Source organism: Haemaphysalis longicornis, unplaced genomic scaffold (genome assembly GCF_048455015.1).
Source record: "Haemaphysalis longicornis isolate Haplotype H1 unplaced genomic scaffold, Haemaphysalis longicornis Haplotype H1 scaffold_1, whole genome shotgun sequence".
NCBI classification, from domain to species: Eukaryota; Metazoa; Arthropoda; class Arachnida; order Ixodida; family Ixodidae; genus Haemaphysalis; species Haemaphysalis longicornis.
This window is the reverse complement of record NW_027526203.1, coordinates 193,472,074-193,486,349: the sequence shown is the minus strand read 5'-3', so window position 1 is coordinate 193,486,349 and position 14,276 is coordinate 193,472,074. Positions and strand designations below refer to the sequence as shown.

Genomic DNA, 14,276 nt, shown 5'->3' with positions numbered 1-14,276 from the left:
TAGGAACTCCCGCCCAGCTGCCGTGGGTCCGATCAAATCCTCTAAACCTTACAGTAGACCCACTGCGGCGGACATGGTCAAATTTAACAAGGAAGAATCAGACTCGAAGAATGTCCCGGAGTAACAAGAAATACGTGATTTGGCAATGGAACTGCAGTGGGTTTCGCCAGAAACGAGGGAACCTGCAGCAGTTCATAGACACTAATGTGCAAGAGGCGCCGGACGTAATAGCGCTGCAGGAGACAGGGGTACAGGCAAAATTATGCGGGTATAAAACTTAAGGTAAAGCCTCGGACGATAAGACGCCCGTCACCACTCTAGTAAGACGAAATTTACCGGTTATGGAACACGAGACTGCAGTCGCTACCGTGGACCACGTCCTCGTCGAAATTATTCCGACCAAAAAGGGAAGCGAAGGCAGCGTTTTGGTTCTGAACGTATACAGTAGTCCCAGGAAAAGGCACAGGTTCGGAACCCTATCTCGTAAGGTCTTAGACATAGTCAAAAGACAGGCACTCCTCATACTAGGCGACTTTAACGCGCCTCACCCAGCCTGGGGGTATAGTAGGGAGGTCACCAAAGGACGAAACCTCTGGATGGACGCACAGAAGCAGGGTCTCACTCTGGTGACCGATCCCGCTCATCCCACTAAGGTTGGTGACAGCGTATGCTGCGACACGACTCCCGACTTAACATTCGTCAAGAACATGCCGGATCCTGATTGGCTAAACACTCAAGAAAATGTGGGAAGCGATCACTTTATATAGCCATCGCTGTGACGGCTGGTCCTTCCAAATGAAAGATAACAAGATCAAAATAACAGAATGAGATTCTTTTCGGGATATCAGAAGAACAGATAACTTGAGTAGCCAAATTGATGACATCGAGTCTTGGACCAAAAATATACACGAATGGTAGAGGGGAGAGAGAGAGAGCAACTTTATTTAGTCGCCTGCAGAGTGGTTTCGGACGACCCTCTCACGAGAGGTTCACCCTAGCCGTGACGTTGCCTGGACGTCGCCCCGGCTGGACCCTAGGACCTGCGCCCTTGCTTCCCCACTCGGGTCGGAGAGAGCCACCACTCCCCCTCCCTTCTGTGGGGTCGCTCGGTCGCTGCAAACCTAGGGCCGCCGAGACCTGCTGGACTGCCTGGAGTTGCACCTCGTAGTCATAAGTCCACTCCGCCGCCTCTAAGGGTGGTGGAAGCGTCGTTTCTTCTGCTGCCTTCGTCGCGCTGATTCTGCAGTCCCACATGAGATGGGCCAGCGTGGCCCGCTCACACTCGCAGAGTTTGCACACATCACTGTCGTACACCATTGGGCACATGTACTTCGCGAGCACCGGGGTGATCACGGAGTCTGCCTGTAACTGTCTGTGTAATACGGCCTCCTCCCGAGTCAACCTCGGGTGAGGAGGCGGCATCGTTCGTCGACACATTCTGTACTACCGCACAACGTTGTTGTAGCTGGTCATCGTATCCTTGGTTTCGTCGTGGTCTTCGGCGCCTGCGTCCACGTCGTCCGAGGCGGCCTGGTCCCTGTTCGTCGCGCGGCGTGCAAGTCCTTGCGCCACGGCGTTGGCCGTCTCGTTGTGGTTCGCGTTGCCCACCTGGCCCGCCACGGTTCTACCCATGTGGGCCGGGAACCACTTGAGCACCACACGGCCTCTACTGAAGCCGCCGTTGGCTTCGGCCTTGCGCACAATGTGCGCGGCCTCACCGCACACACTGTTCTTGGCATAGTTGCGGATCGCCGTTTTAGAGTCGCAGAGAACCGTCGTGCACCCGGGGTCTGCTAGGGCGAGTGCCACCGCTACCTCCTCGGCCTGATGTGTTTTCTTGGCGTGAACGCTCGCCGCCGTCTTCGTGTCTCCCGTCGTGGCTGTCACCACCACCGCCACGTAGACGTCTTCCTCTTCTTGGTGTCTCGCAGCATCCACGTACACTGCCCCGTTGTCGCTTGCGTGTAGGTCTTCGTAGGGCCTTGGGGCCTTTGGAGGGCCTTGGCCCAAGCGGTCCTTCGTTCCTTGTTATATTCCGGGTTCATATTGGGAAGGATCGGACAGACGACAAGCCGTCCCCGCGTTCCCTCGTGCAGTGGTTCCCCTGCTGGTTTTCCTCCCTCTTTGGGTAGGTACCCCAGGTGTCGGAGGATGTACCGTCCCGTTCCGGTGCCCGACAGGCGCTCAAACTGCGCCGTCTTGTGTGCTTCCGCGATTTCGTCGAGGGTGTTGTGCACCCCCAACGCCGCGAGCTTGTCCGTGTTCGTACTTCTGATGAGGCCGAGAGCCGTCTTGTACGCCTTACGTATGGTCGCCTCGATCTCGGCTTTCTCGCACGCCCTCCAGTTGTGAAACGCGGCGACGTACGCGACGTGGCTTATGACGAAGGACTGGACAAGCCTCATCAGGTTCTCCTCCTTCATGCCTCCCCTTCTGTTGGAGACTCGGCGGACAAGGCGCATGGCCGCGTCGGCTTTCGTGGTCAGCTTGGTTATTGTGGCGCCGTTGACCCTCGTTTGTTCGAGAAGCATGCCCAGCACCCTGATTTGGTCGACCGCCGGGATGACCTGTCTGTTTGCCGTGTGTAAGACGATGCTTGATCGGTCGTCTCTTTTACGTTTTTAACGCCCTTCGGTGGGTGTATCAGCAACTCCGACTTGGTCGGAGAGCAGACGAGGCCCGATCCGTCGAGCTGTTCTTCGATTGCGTCTATAGCTTCTTGCAAAGTGGTCTCGATATGTCCGTCGCTGCCTCCCGGGACCCACAGCGTGACGTCGTCGGCGTAGATGGTGTGGCGGACGGCCGCCACCCTTTCCAACCGATTTGCCACGCCGATTATCACCAAATTGAACAGCAGCAGGGAAATGACCGAGCCCTGCGGCGTGCCGACGCTTCCGAGCTTCTTTTCGGGCAGCTGCAGGTCTCCCGCGCAGATCTTGGTAGTTCTGTTCATCAAAAAGTCCCTGATGTAGTCGTACGTCCGGCCTCCCATGTTAAGTTTAGAGACTTGTCCTAGGATTGCCGAGTATCGGACCTCTTCGAACGCACTCTGCAGATCCAGGCCAAGCACCGCTCTATTGTGTCTGGTCATGGCATCCTGCGTGCTCAGCTTATTTCTGAATCCTATGAGGGAGTTGGGGTAGAGCTCTGCGAATTCCAGGTAGCGTTGCCACCTGTTCATGAGGACTTGCTCTAGCACCTTCCCCACGCACGACGTGAGTGAAATTGGTCGAAGGTTCTCTATGCTCGGGGGCCTGCCGGGTTTTGGAATTAGGATCGTTTTGGCCGCCTTCCACTGCTTGGGGAGTTGGCCTGCGCGCCAGCACTTGTTGAAGTAGCGTAGCGTGTCAGCGCCTCCACTTCCGCGTCGTTTAGGTTCCAGAGCGCCTTGTTGGTGACCCTGTCAGGTCCCGCCGCCGATCTTTTGTTGAGATTCTGCAGCGCGTCGCGCGCTTCCCATGGTTCTATGTCCTTGTCTAGCTCCGCGTTCTCCTCTCCGAGGTAACACGGGTGGCCCTCGGTGGGGGTGGTCGGGAGGTAGTTGGCGTCCAGTGTTTTCTTGACCTCGTCCTCTCCCAACTCCTTGATGGCCCTATGGAGCGTACGGGCAAGGTTGTTGTGTTGGGTACTCTTGGTCGTGGTCTCGTCCAAGAGGTGTCGCAGCATGTTCCACGTCTTTCCCGTCTCCATCATGCCGTCCGCCTCGTTACATGCTTGGTTCCATTGCTGGGCGCACAGCACCCTGCAGTGCTTTTCGATCTGTTTGTTGAGTTCGGCGATCCGTTTCCTCAGCCGACGGTTCGTGCGTTGTTTTAGCCAGCGGGCCTTCAGTGAGCTCTTGGCTTCCAGAAGGTGCACCGAGCGGCTGTCCATGTTGTCGATGCCCTCGTCCGTTTCTATTTCTAGAGTAGCGTCGTTTACCGTCTTCATGACGGCGGTGGTCCACTTTTCAATGTCTTCTATGTCGTCGCTCGTTTCGGGTAGCGCCCGGCGACACGCCTCCCATTTCGTGAGCTTGTGCGTTTTCTTGCTGTAGTTGTTGCGGCCGGCGAGCACGATTCGGACCTCCACTATCATGTGGTCGCTGCCAAGGTCTGCTCCCGTGTTGCGCCATTGCGCTTCGCGCGAGCACGCCGTCCCCATCTTGACGAACGTCAGGTCCGGGGTGGTATCCCTCACCACCGACGTACCAGTTGTGGGTTGCCACGGGTCCGTCACCAGGTTGAAGCCCACGTCTATGGCATCCTGTAATAGTTCTCTTCACTTGACCGTCGTTTTGGCGTGTCCCCAAGCGTGGTTCGGGGCGTTGAAGTCGCCGCATATCACTACCGTGTTCCCGCCGGCCAGCCGGGCCGCCTTGTACATGAGGGCCTTGAAGCGCTGCTGGTGGTGGAGCGGGTTACTGTATACGTTCACCACGAATGCGCTTTCCTTCTGCCTTTTATCCGCAACGAGCGCGACCATGTCGAGCTCCGCCGTGCTGTTGGTCAGGAGCGTGTGCTCGACGAAGGTGATACCCCTCCGAACCAGAATGCACGTACCTCTACGTCTGCACCGTTTGCCGTTGAGCACCACGCTGTGTCCCGTACTTGGTTTTCCGTGGGTACGGTACCTCTGTAATCTCGGCGGGGGACCTTCGCAAAGGGTTTCTTGCAGTATTGCGTCGCGTTTGCGCTTGAGCTGCCTTATGTGTTGTTGTAGCACCGCTTTTCGTCGTGAGAACCCGTTGCAGTTCCAGAGCCAGACCAGGAGGTCCTTTATTGGCACTGGGGCTGTGACTGCGGAAGTTGCTGTGGTACGGCGGGTTGTCCCATCCATAGTTGCTGCAGTTTGGCATTATGTCGTTCTCCAGACCCTGTATCTGGGCTTGAATTTGTGCTTGTAATTGAGTGAACGTGTTCTATAGTCCCTGCACTGCCTGCTCGAGGGCCGTGAGCAGCTCTTTCATTGCATGAGTCATTTGCTCGAGGGCCGTGAGTCACTCGTTGGCGAACTTTGCATTGGCTTCTAGGCGGTCCAGCCGCTCGTCTTGCTTGTCGAGTCCTGCGTTGATCCTGCGGTCTCTGGTGCTCTCCACCACCCGTCGTTTGGGGTTCGGCTCCGATGGGCGGGCCGCCCTAGGGCAAGTTTCCGGCTCTGGTTCGTCTTCGTTCATTATTTCTTGTTGTGGCTGTAGCGTCGGCTGGAGTTGTGGTTGCGGCTTTGTTGGCTGCACGGCCTGCTGCTGCTGCTGTTGGTGCATCGAGATCAGCATGGCGAGCTTCTCGTTGATCTCCTTGATGGTGGCGTCTTGCTCGACGATCTTTTGCCTAAGCTTCTCGTTTTCTGCGCTCAGAGCCGTAACGGCACCGCTTTCCTCCTGGGCCTTGGTCTTAGCTTGTTGTTGCCTCTGGCACTGGAGTCTCGTCGTGGGCGCCATCTTGACCGCGTCTGCCCACGCGACCTTCTCCCGGGGCTGGGACGGCGATCGTCTCCGACGCCTGGCGCTTCGTTAACGCGACTCTCACCTCGGTGCGAGTGGCGGGAAGCTTGCCGGTTCTGGTACCCGTCCCTGTCACTATTGCTGCAGAGTCTCGATCTCGCGTTCCCACTGTCTCTTGGTTACCACAAACGGCTTCTTATATCTGTTCTTGGATTCTCGTTGGCCCGTCGGGTGTTGCCCCCCGCAGAGCTTGCAGTGGGGCTTGCACTCCCTCTCGTGGTCGGCGCCGGGGTTGGTGGCTCCGCACTCCAAACATATTCTGGTGTTAGGATATGGGTACACGTCGCTCCTGTGTCCCACTTTGCCGCACTTTCTGCAGACTTCGAAGTGTTTGCGGTATAAGCCGCATCGCACTAGCATAGAACCGTACTTCACGTAGTTGGGTACCTTCTGCCTTGCAAACAGGACGATCATGGTTCCCAGATAACGCAAAACGTCCTGAGTACGGCGTCAAATGGTCCAAACGTTTTGGATCCTATACCGGGCGTTCAGGAGACATCCACAGGATTCTATATTGTAAATGATCCCTCAATGGTCCATCCTAGAGCTTATTTTGGATCACAATGGATTGCGAATGATCCCTAAATGATCCGTTGCATCACTTCTTTCGGATCACAAGCCATATGGACGTCTGACGCTGCTGTTACCCAGAGTTACTGGATATATTGAGTAACTCTGGCTGTTACCGTGGAGGAAAAGCTATTACACTCGTATCGCTGATGGTAGCTAAGAGCGCTAAAAGTGCTGCGCCTACGAGGCCGCAAGAAGAGCAAGAAATCGAAGCCGGAAAGACGGCAACGAAGTCAAGCCAAGCCATGCCATGATCTTCGTTGAGTAGCCAATATAGCGACAAACATCAAAGTGCGGTTGGCGTATGTGTACGTTTGGGAAGAAGACGGCTAGAAACAAGCGGTTTGTAGCGTTATTTCCCATCAGACGCGTGTGCATCGCGTCATCGAGAAGTGTTGGAGATGTGTCTAACGCCTGCATAACTTTGGCAAGTATGAACCAGGCCGCCGCGCGACCCATCTTGGATCCGTCACCTCGCCGCTCCGGACATCTTTGATCTTTCTGCTATGCTGTGTAACGAACGCCTGACATGGAAGAAAGCGTGCGCATCACGTCATTGAGAAGTGTTGGCGATGTGTCTAGCGCCCGCCTCACATTTACAAATATGATCCGGGCCGCCACCCGACCCATCTTTGACCCATCACCTAGCCGCTGTGGACTCCTTTGTTCATCCTCAAAGGAATGCCTCACGACGAAGAGATTCCATTCTAATCGCGTGTTGCGGAAGGGTGAATGCCGTTTTGAAGTTGCATTACAATGGGAAGGGTGTTCGTTCGGCCATTAATGCACTCGATGTTTACCTATGACTGGACCGTACAGGTTTGGCTTAAAGGAGCCATGAAGACAAAATACAAGTTGGGTTTATTAGAAAGACTGCTTAGTTCCGATAACAATGATACCAATATCATCGCAATCTTCGAACAAATAACGGAGGTATTAAAGAAAACGTGCGAAGCAGTCGCGACACCGTGGCCGATTTCCCGCTGACGTCACGGAACCTTGTTTATGCGATTGGCGGCCGCCTAACTGACCTGTCACGACGACACATGACTGGACGTCTGTAATAGGGCTTCTAGTTCATTTTTACCGCATCGCTTGAATGCTAACGTGCAGTTAAGGCACTGAAAATTATGTTTTATTGTTGGCCCGTATGACGTCATTCTTGCTTATAACACGGCACTGTGGCGCAAAATTTGAAAGTTTTTAAATACTTCTTGCTTTTTCTTTGTTAAAAAAACATCTTTTGTGGCTGTAATAGAGCTGAGTGAGATGCTGAATCCCAGTTCTTTCAAATTAAGCGAAGGTGTATTTTCTCTTCATGGCTCCTTTAAGCATTTTTGATCGCATGCAGCTATTTTGTGGATTCACATTCGAATTTATTCGTTCGTTCTTAATCAGGTAACGAACTTATGCATCGTTAAATTATTCAGCAAGATTTCTGTCAGCCAGAGGAATTTACTTGTGCAGGAGGGTTGCAAGCTGGGCTAGTTGGAAAGACATTCTTGGATAAAACCAGCGCGAACTCAGGCAAAGACGAAGGAAGTGCAACACAAGGACAGCCGCTGGTCTAACAACTAAATTTTAATATCAGAGAGGGCGAATATAAATACAGAACACAAACAATAAAGTAATAAAAAGACAGTGTGCATGGTCCAAACAACTTTGGAAAGGTCACGGTGATACCACGAGTAGATATACACAGGTTACAGTCAAGGCACACGCAGATATGCAATCTCTTTAAGGTGGAGACACGCTTGTTTGGCTTACACACTTATCACCTCGTTCTGCTATGTGGAATGCCTCCATGATTTCACAGGTTGTTTGATTACGGTGCCTAAATAGAATGTTAGTGGCAAGAAAATTAGGTTTGCATTGGCTGCACTTAGCACAATGCGAATAAAGATGGGATGATACAGGGCCTTTCAATGACACTTCATGTTCTCTCATACGCATGTTGATACAGCGGCCAGTTTGTCCAACATAAGTTCGGCCACAGGGCAAAAGAATGGTGCACACAACTCCCGTTGCGCGTGTGACATACCGGTTCTTGTGGTTGACCCCACAACCAACCCCTTTCTTCTCACTTGGTTGTGGTTGTGGTGTCAACTGCAAGAACCGCTATGTCGCATGCGCAACGGGACATAGGTACGTGTACAGCATTCCTTTGCCCTGTGGCCGAGCTTATGTTGGACAAACTGGCCGCTGTATCAACGTGCGTTTGAGAGAACATGAATTGTCATTGAAAGGCCCTGTATCATCCCATCTTTCTTTGCATTGTGCTAAGTGCAGCCAATGCAATCCTAATTTTCCTGCCACTAACATTTTATTTAGGCACAGTAATCAAACAACCCGCGAAATCATGGAGGCATTCCACATAGCAGGACGAGGTGAAAGTGTGTAAGCCAAACAAGCATGTGTCTCCATCCTAAAGAGATTGCATATCTGCGTGTGCCTTGATTGTAACATGTTTATATCAACTTGTGGTATCACCGTGACCTTTGCAAACTTGTTTCGACCATGCGCAGTGTCTTTTTACTACTTTTTTGTTTATGTTCTGTATTTATATTCGCCCTTTCTGATATTAAAATTTAGCTGTTAGACCAGCGGCTGTCCTCGTGTTGCACTTCCTTCGTCTTCGTCTGAGTTCGCGCTGGTTTTATCCAAGATTGCCTGTGTACCTTGGTAATAAAATGTGTTGCGATGTTTCATTGTTTTGTTTGAACTTGCCACTGGTTCTGATAGAACTAGTACACTCTGGCAGACTTATTAGACTAATAAAATCTTTTAGATCTACCAGACAAGTACACACTGATAGTCCTAATAGACTAATGCAGACTGATAGATCTAATGGACTAATACAGACTGATAGGTCCATTAGTGGCCATAAGCATATACGTGTATTGGAATTTGCATCAGAATTTCGACAATAAAAGAAAAACAGTTCAGAAAAAGATTTTTTTTTCTAAATTAGCCAAGTCCAGTTTGGGTGGAATTGAGAAAAAACGTCGTTTTTTGCCACCAAAATAACGCTGGCAACTGCTGAAATAATTTTTTGCCATGGTGTAGAAGGGAAGAAAGCATGTTATTTGAGCACTGAAATAGAAATGTCGCTGCATTACTTCCCTCAATGGTAAGTAGTTGTGAAGTCCGGATCTGGCACACATTGATGTGACACGCACGATTTGACCCATTTCGGATAAAAAGTGGTTTATTGCACAGGTCTTTGCTAGTGAAAAACGGCTGGAAAAGTATCACTTAAGTTCTTTTTAATGTAACCTGCATAAAAGTAGTAATATAACTGTCATTTTTTAGCTGCAATCCCTTGCTGCACTGGAACAGAGGTCACTGGGTGCCGAGAGCACGACTAGATGCGGACAGAAGTGACTTCTTGGCAACATCCGCACCCTTCCTGTTCGACAGCTGCCATTGCTTTGTCATCGAATTTCCTCAAAAAGTCAGAAAAGTACTTCAACTCTTCATGCACCTGTCATAATTCTCCAAAGCTTTTAGAGAGAAGTCCCATGACGCCATTCACCTTCAGGGGGTTTACGTTGTGCTCGTACAAGTCACGCCTCTCTGAGGCACCTGAAAGATTCTTCCCTTTGCGTGAAACTGAAACAAAATTTGACACGTATTGTGGTTCTGCTCGTACTTCTAGGCTTCGTCTGTTGGGATTCAGCTAGCATATATACTCCGCTTTAGTTTTCTTGAGTTACCCATGCAGTCTTTCAGATGCAGTGTTTTTGCCTCCCTTCCTGGCACGGCTTCCCCAGGTTCTACTGTATTTATTTAGGACGTGCCTGACTTCTGTAGTGAGGCCTGTTACATTAGCTTGTAGGTAACTTCAGCCTTAGAAAAAAAATCGCGCCAATCCACCCCGTGAATGTGGTTGGAAAGCAAAGCTGTAAACGGCACCCATAACGATTACTCATGCGACGTCACTTAAAATCACTCACATCGCTCTACAAATAGTAATGATTGATTGTGGGGTTTAACGCGCCGACGCAACGCAGGCAATGAGGCGCGCCGTAGTGGAGGGCTCCGAATTAATTTTGACCACCTGAGGATCTTTATCGTGCGCCGAAATCTCGTACACACGGGCGTTTTTGCTTTTCGCCTCCATCAGAAAAGCGGCCACCGCGGCCGGGAATCGAACCCGCGACCTCGTGCTCAGCAGCGCAACGCCTTAGCCACTGAGCCACCGCGGCGGGTCTCTACAAATAGTAAATCCAGAGAGAAGTGAAATGCACTTAACCACACCATTTATTACTTCAAAGAGATATTCTCGGTAAGGTTAACTCAATGCATGATGCATGAACAGTGTTTGGTTGAGTTGTATTGGTGTAGCACAAGAGTGGAAACTTTTTTTTATAAAATCAACGTAAGCTCCAACCCGGTGTTAGACGATCTGATTTCTCCGTCTCTGCGCCGCGGACGGAGGCGACGAGGCTTGCGGCTGAGAAGGGGGAGGAAGAAATATTCTGTTCAGATTTCTGAACGGCCCAGAGTGCAGCCCTGGGGAGTGATTCCTTCTTCTGTGGGGCCCATATGCTGTCCGCGCGGCCTGTGTTCTGTCCACCCGCTGAAGCTGGGTAGGTAGAGAGGGCCTGGAGAGTAGCATCTCCCATTGCTCTTATGGGTAGTTGACGGAAAGAGAGGAGGGTGCTCAGGGCTAAAGTCGCACACCCCGATTACGGAGCGGGGTGTTCCTACTTCTGAGCAAAATTTACATTCAGCGTCGTAGCGTTTCGGGTGCATTAAGTGAATACGCGTAGGCTGTGGGAAGGAGCCCGGATTATACGAGCCGTAGGGTAGTTTGTTGTTCTCTGGAAAGGTCAGGGTAAGGCGAAAGTACGGTCTGTCTCAGAAGGCGATAATGCTGGATTATCTCCCGATAAGCGGGTGACTGTCCTCGTGCAGCTCCATAGCACGGGAGGTAAAAGCGCAGGCTTGTTGGGTGGGCGTATTTGTTGCCCTCCATTGAAGCGTGAGGGGGTGTCCAAATGAGCTGAAGGGAACCGTTTGTGGAGTGGTTTTTTAGCACGCACAGTGCAGGTCGGGACACCCAACCCGACTGGTAATTCCAGTAGACTTGCTGGGAATCGGTGGCCACCCTCCGAACCCCTGGTTGAGTGAGAGCCAAGGTGATGGCTGCCTCTTCTGCTGCCGTCATTTGTTGGGTCCTAAGCGAGGTACACGCAAGGAGGTTGGTTCTGGAGGTAGCCACGATGATGGCGTGTTGCTACCCTCGATGTTTGGAGACGTCTGTGTAGATAACTGCATGAGCCTCACCGAGGGTGGTGTTTAGCGCTTGAGCCCGTGCTTTTCGGTGACCCTCGTCATGTGAGGGGTTCAAATTTCTAAGCAAAGGGAGCATGTTTAGTTTTAGTCACCAAGAGTCTGGGAGTACGTCAAGCGGAGTGACATTCTGGGCTGCCCAGCCAATCTGGTGAAGCATGCGGTTACCCACCGCAGTTCTGAGTCGGACCTTCTAGTTAGAAAGATGGCCTTCTATCAGCTCTTCCACCGTGTTGTGGAGCCCGTGCTAAGCAGCCTCAGTGTGGACGCACTCATGAGAAGACCAATGGCCTGCTCAACCGCCTTTCTAATCATTATATAATGCATCTCTATGTGTTCCTCGTCGACAAGAAGACAGGGGGTTGACGTAAGTGACTCTCGAGAGGACAAGAGCTTCAATTAATCGAAAGCTACCAGATTCCTTTAGGCCTCGCTTCTTGGTGGCAACTCGCCTGATCATGTGTATGATTTGATTAATGCTGTTTTTAGGCGCTACAAGGAGACGTCACTCTTGGTGTTATCCTCGAGATGTAGGTCCAGGATCTTGATGCTGGGGTTTGGAGTGATGGCCTGGTCATCAAGGAGTATTTGAATGTACTCCTTGATTTGGCGTGAGGGCGGATGACAAGAAGCTGGGATTTTTTACGTGAACACTGGAGGCCACAGGCTTTAACACATTGCCGTACTAAAAGTGAGATTCCATGGATTGGTGTGAGCTTCCTTTAATTTTTGTAACTCTTAGCACATGAGCAAGGTGCGCACAGGGCCGCTAGACGGGCGTGAGTGGTCGTGTGACGCTTTCACGTGGCATTCAACGAGAAGGCAGGGGGTAAACCCGTAGATGTGCTTGGTGAATACACCATTTTTCTTCCCGTGTTCGCGTGGGCTCGTAGCTAAATCGGTAAGCCAACGGGCTCTCGCTTAGTTAGTCTATTAGTTCCAGGTTCGATTCCCGGCGGTGCCACTATATTCTTTTATTTGTTCGCTGGAGTTTTCTGGTGACACCAACGGTCGCGAAAGAACCCTTGGGGGGTAGAGGTAGAAAGCTTTGCTTTAAAACGAACATTAGTTTGTGTCCTGGAAGTGTACGCAAATTGTCCAGCGGCATCATTTTGACAACGGACCCTGATTGGACAAACAGACAAACAGACCCTGATTGGACTGGCTGAGGATAAGATCCGGACAACCTAAGGATGCTGAAATGTCCAGAGCCAGACATCGTGAGGATTTACCCAGGTTTGCTTTCCGTTAAGTGGGTCGTAGTGTTACCAATCCGGTGCGCCTCCACCGCTAGGGGGTTGTACTGGTTAACTATGTCGTCGTTGATTTCTTCTGGGGTGTCTTCGATCGCCACGCCCTTGACCGTGCCTTCGGGCGCCGTGCGGTACGCGTTGATCTCGTAAGTGGACCCTCCGATGTTAAGGGCCCTGATCTTGGAGTATACGTCGGCGCGGCGCTCGTCGGGCGTGCTGACCATGATGATGTTCTGCGCTGCATTCGTGCATATGGTGTCTTCTTTAGCTTCCTCCCTCGTTACTCGGGCCGCCGCCATGACGACCGACATGATCATCGAGGCTGCGGTACTGGCCACGTTGAGGCCGCCGCACGGTCGCATCACCATCTTGATTTCCTCCCTCGGCGTGACTGCCGGCATGCGTGCTGCCTTCGTGATCGTCGCGGCCACTCGCTTCGCGAAGTTAGCCCTTTCTCTAGGCCTAGGTTGTCGGTCCGACGCGGCGCGGGGCTCGTCGACACGCTCACCTGGCGTGGTGACTTGCCTGAGTCTATTGCCGGCCGCCGTCCAGCCGCTCGTTTCTTTGGGTGCAATGTCGTGGCCGTTGACCTCGACGCTCGTTCTTCCTCCGTGACTGCAGACGAACAGCGCTGGCGTTGCACTGTGCTTCTGTGGCGCACGCACTTCCATCGTTGCGGTTGCCGCCGCCATCTTGGTCGTACTCGTCGGGTTAGGCCTAGCGGCCGGCCCCGGCACCCCTGGGGGCCGTACTCGTGCGAAACCTAGCGTTAGGCTTCGCTGCACACCCGCACCGTGCAACTTTCAGAGTCCAAAAAATGTGGGAGAATCATGTACCGCTTGGGCGAAACTCTCGTTCACGAACACTCTCGTACTAATTATACCGCGGTAACTAATGATTGCGCCGCATTAATTGTGAAAATTACGGGAGCCGTGGTGAGGAACGTTCGTTCACTCCGGAGACCGCAGCACCACCCATCACAAATGTGTAGAAAAAGCTACTAAAACCATCCCCGAGGAAGCCGCACTGAAAGTGGCTGAGAGCAGGCTCCAGCACATGTGGGAAGCCAAGAATGGCTTACAGAGACAGCTCAGTAAGCAGAAGCATAATCGTAGCCTGCACAGAAGAATAGCAGTATAAAAAAAAAAATTGAGGACTACGCAAAGCAGCTCACCCGCCAGAACTGTCACAGCGTGTGCGACGGCATAGAGCATCAGATGGGGCTCGCTAAAACTTGGCATATTCTCGGATACCTAATCGATCCCGAAAGTAGTAGAACTACCCAGAAACACAACCAGAGCAAGATTATTCACACTTACCAGAGAACGGAGCAGGACTTTCTCAAAGAAATTAAAGATAGGTACATTGGATCTACCGAAAAGAAGGCGCTAAAACGGTACACCGGTAAAGAAAACACAGACCTTGACCGCCCCGTTACGATATCCGAGGTTTGGGCAGCTTTGGACAATCTCCGACAAGGTCCACCCCCGGCCCCGACGGTATATCGAACAAAATTTTAACAAATCTAGACGACGAATCTATAGAAACCTTGACGAAATACATTAAGGGGTATGCTGGGAAAGGGGTAGCATCCCGCGGCAATGGAAGACTGCCCAAGTGGTCATGATTCCAAAGCCTGGAAAGAAATTACAACTGTAAAACTTGAGACTCAT

At 51.9% G+C, this 14,276-nt stretch overlaps 1 pseudogene; it reads right to left on the bottom strand.

The window, feature by feature from the left end:
- Positions 1-4,260: 4,260 nt before the first annotated feature.
- On the bottom strand, positions 4,261-13,295 carry LOC144156174 (uncharacterized; annotated as a pseudogene).
- Positions 13,296-14,276: the final 981 nt, after the last annotated feature.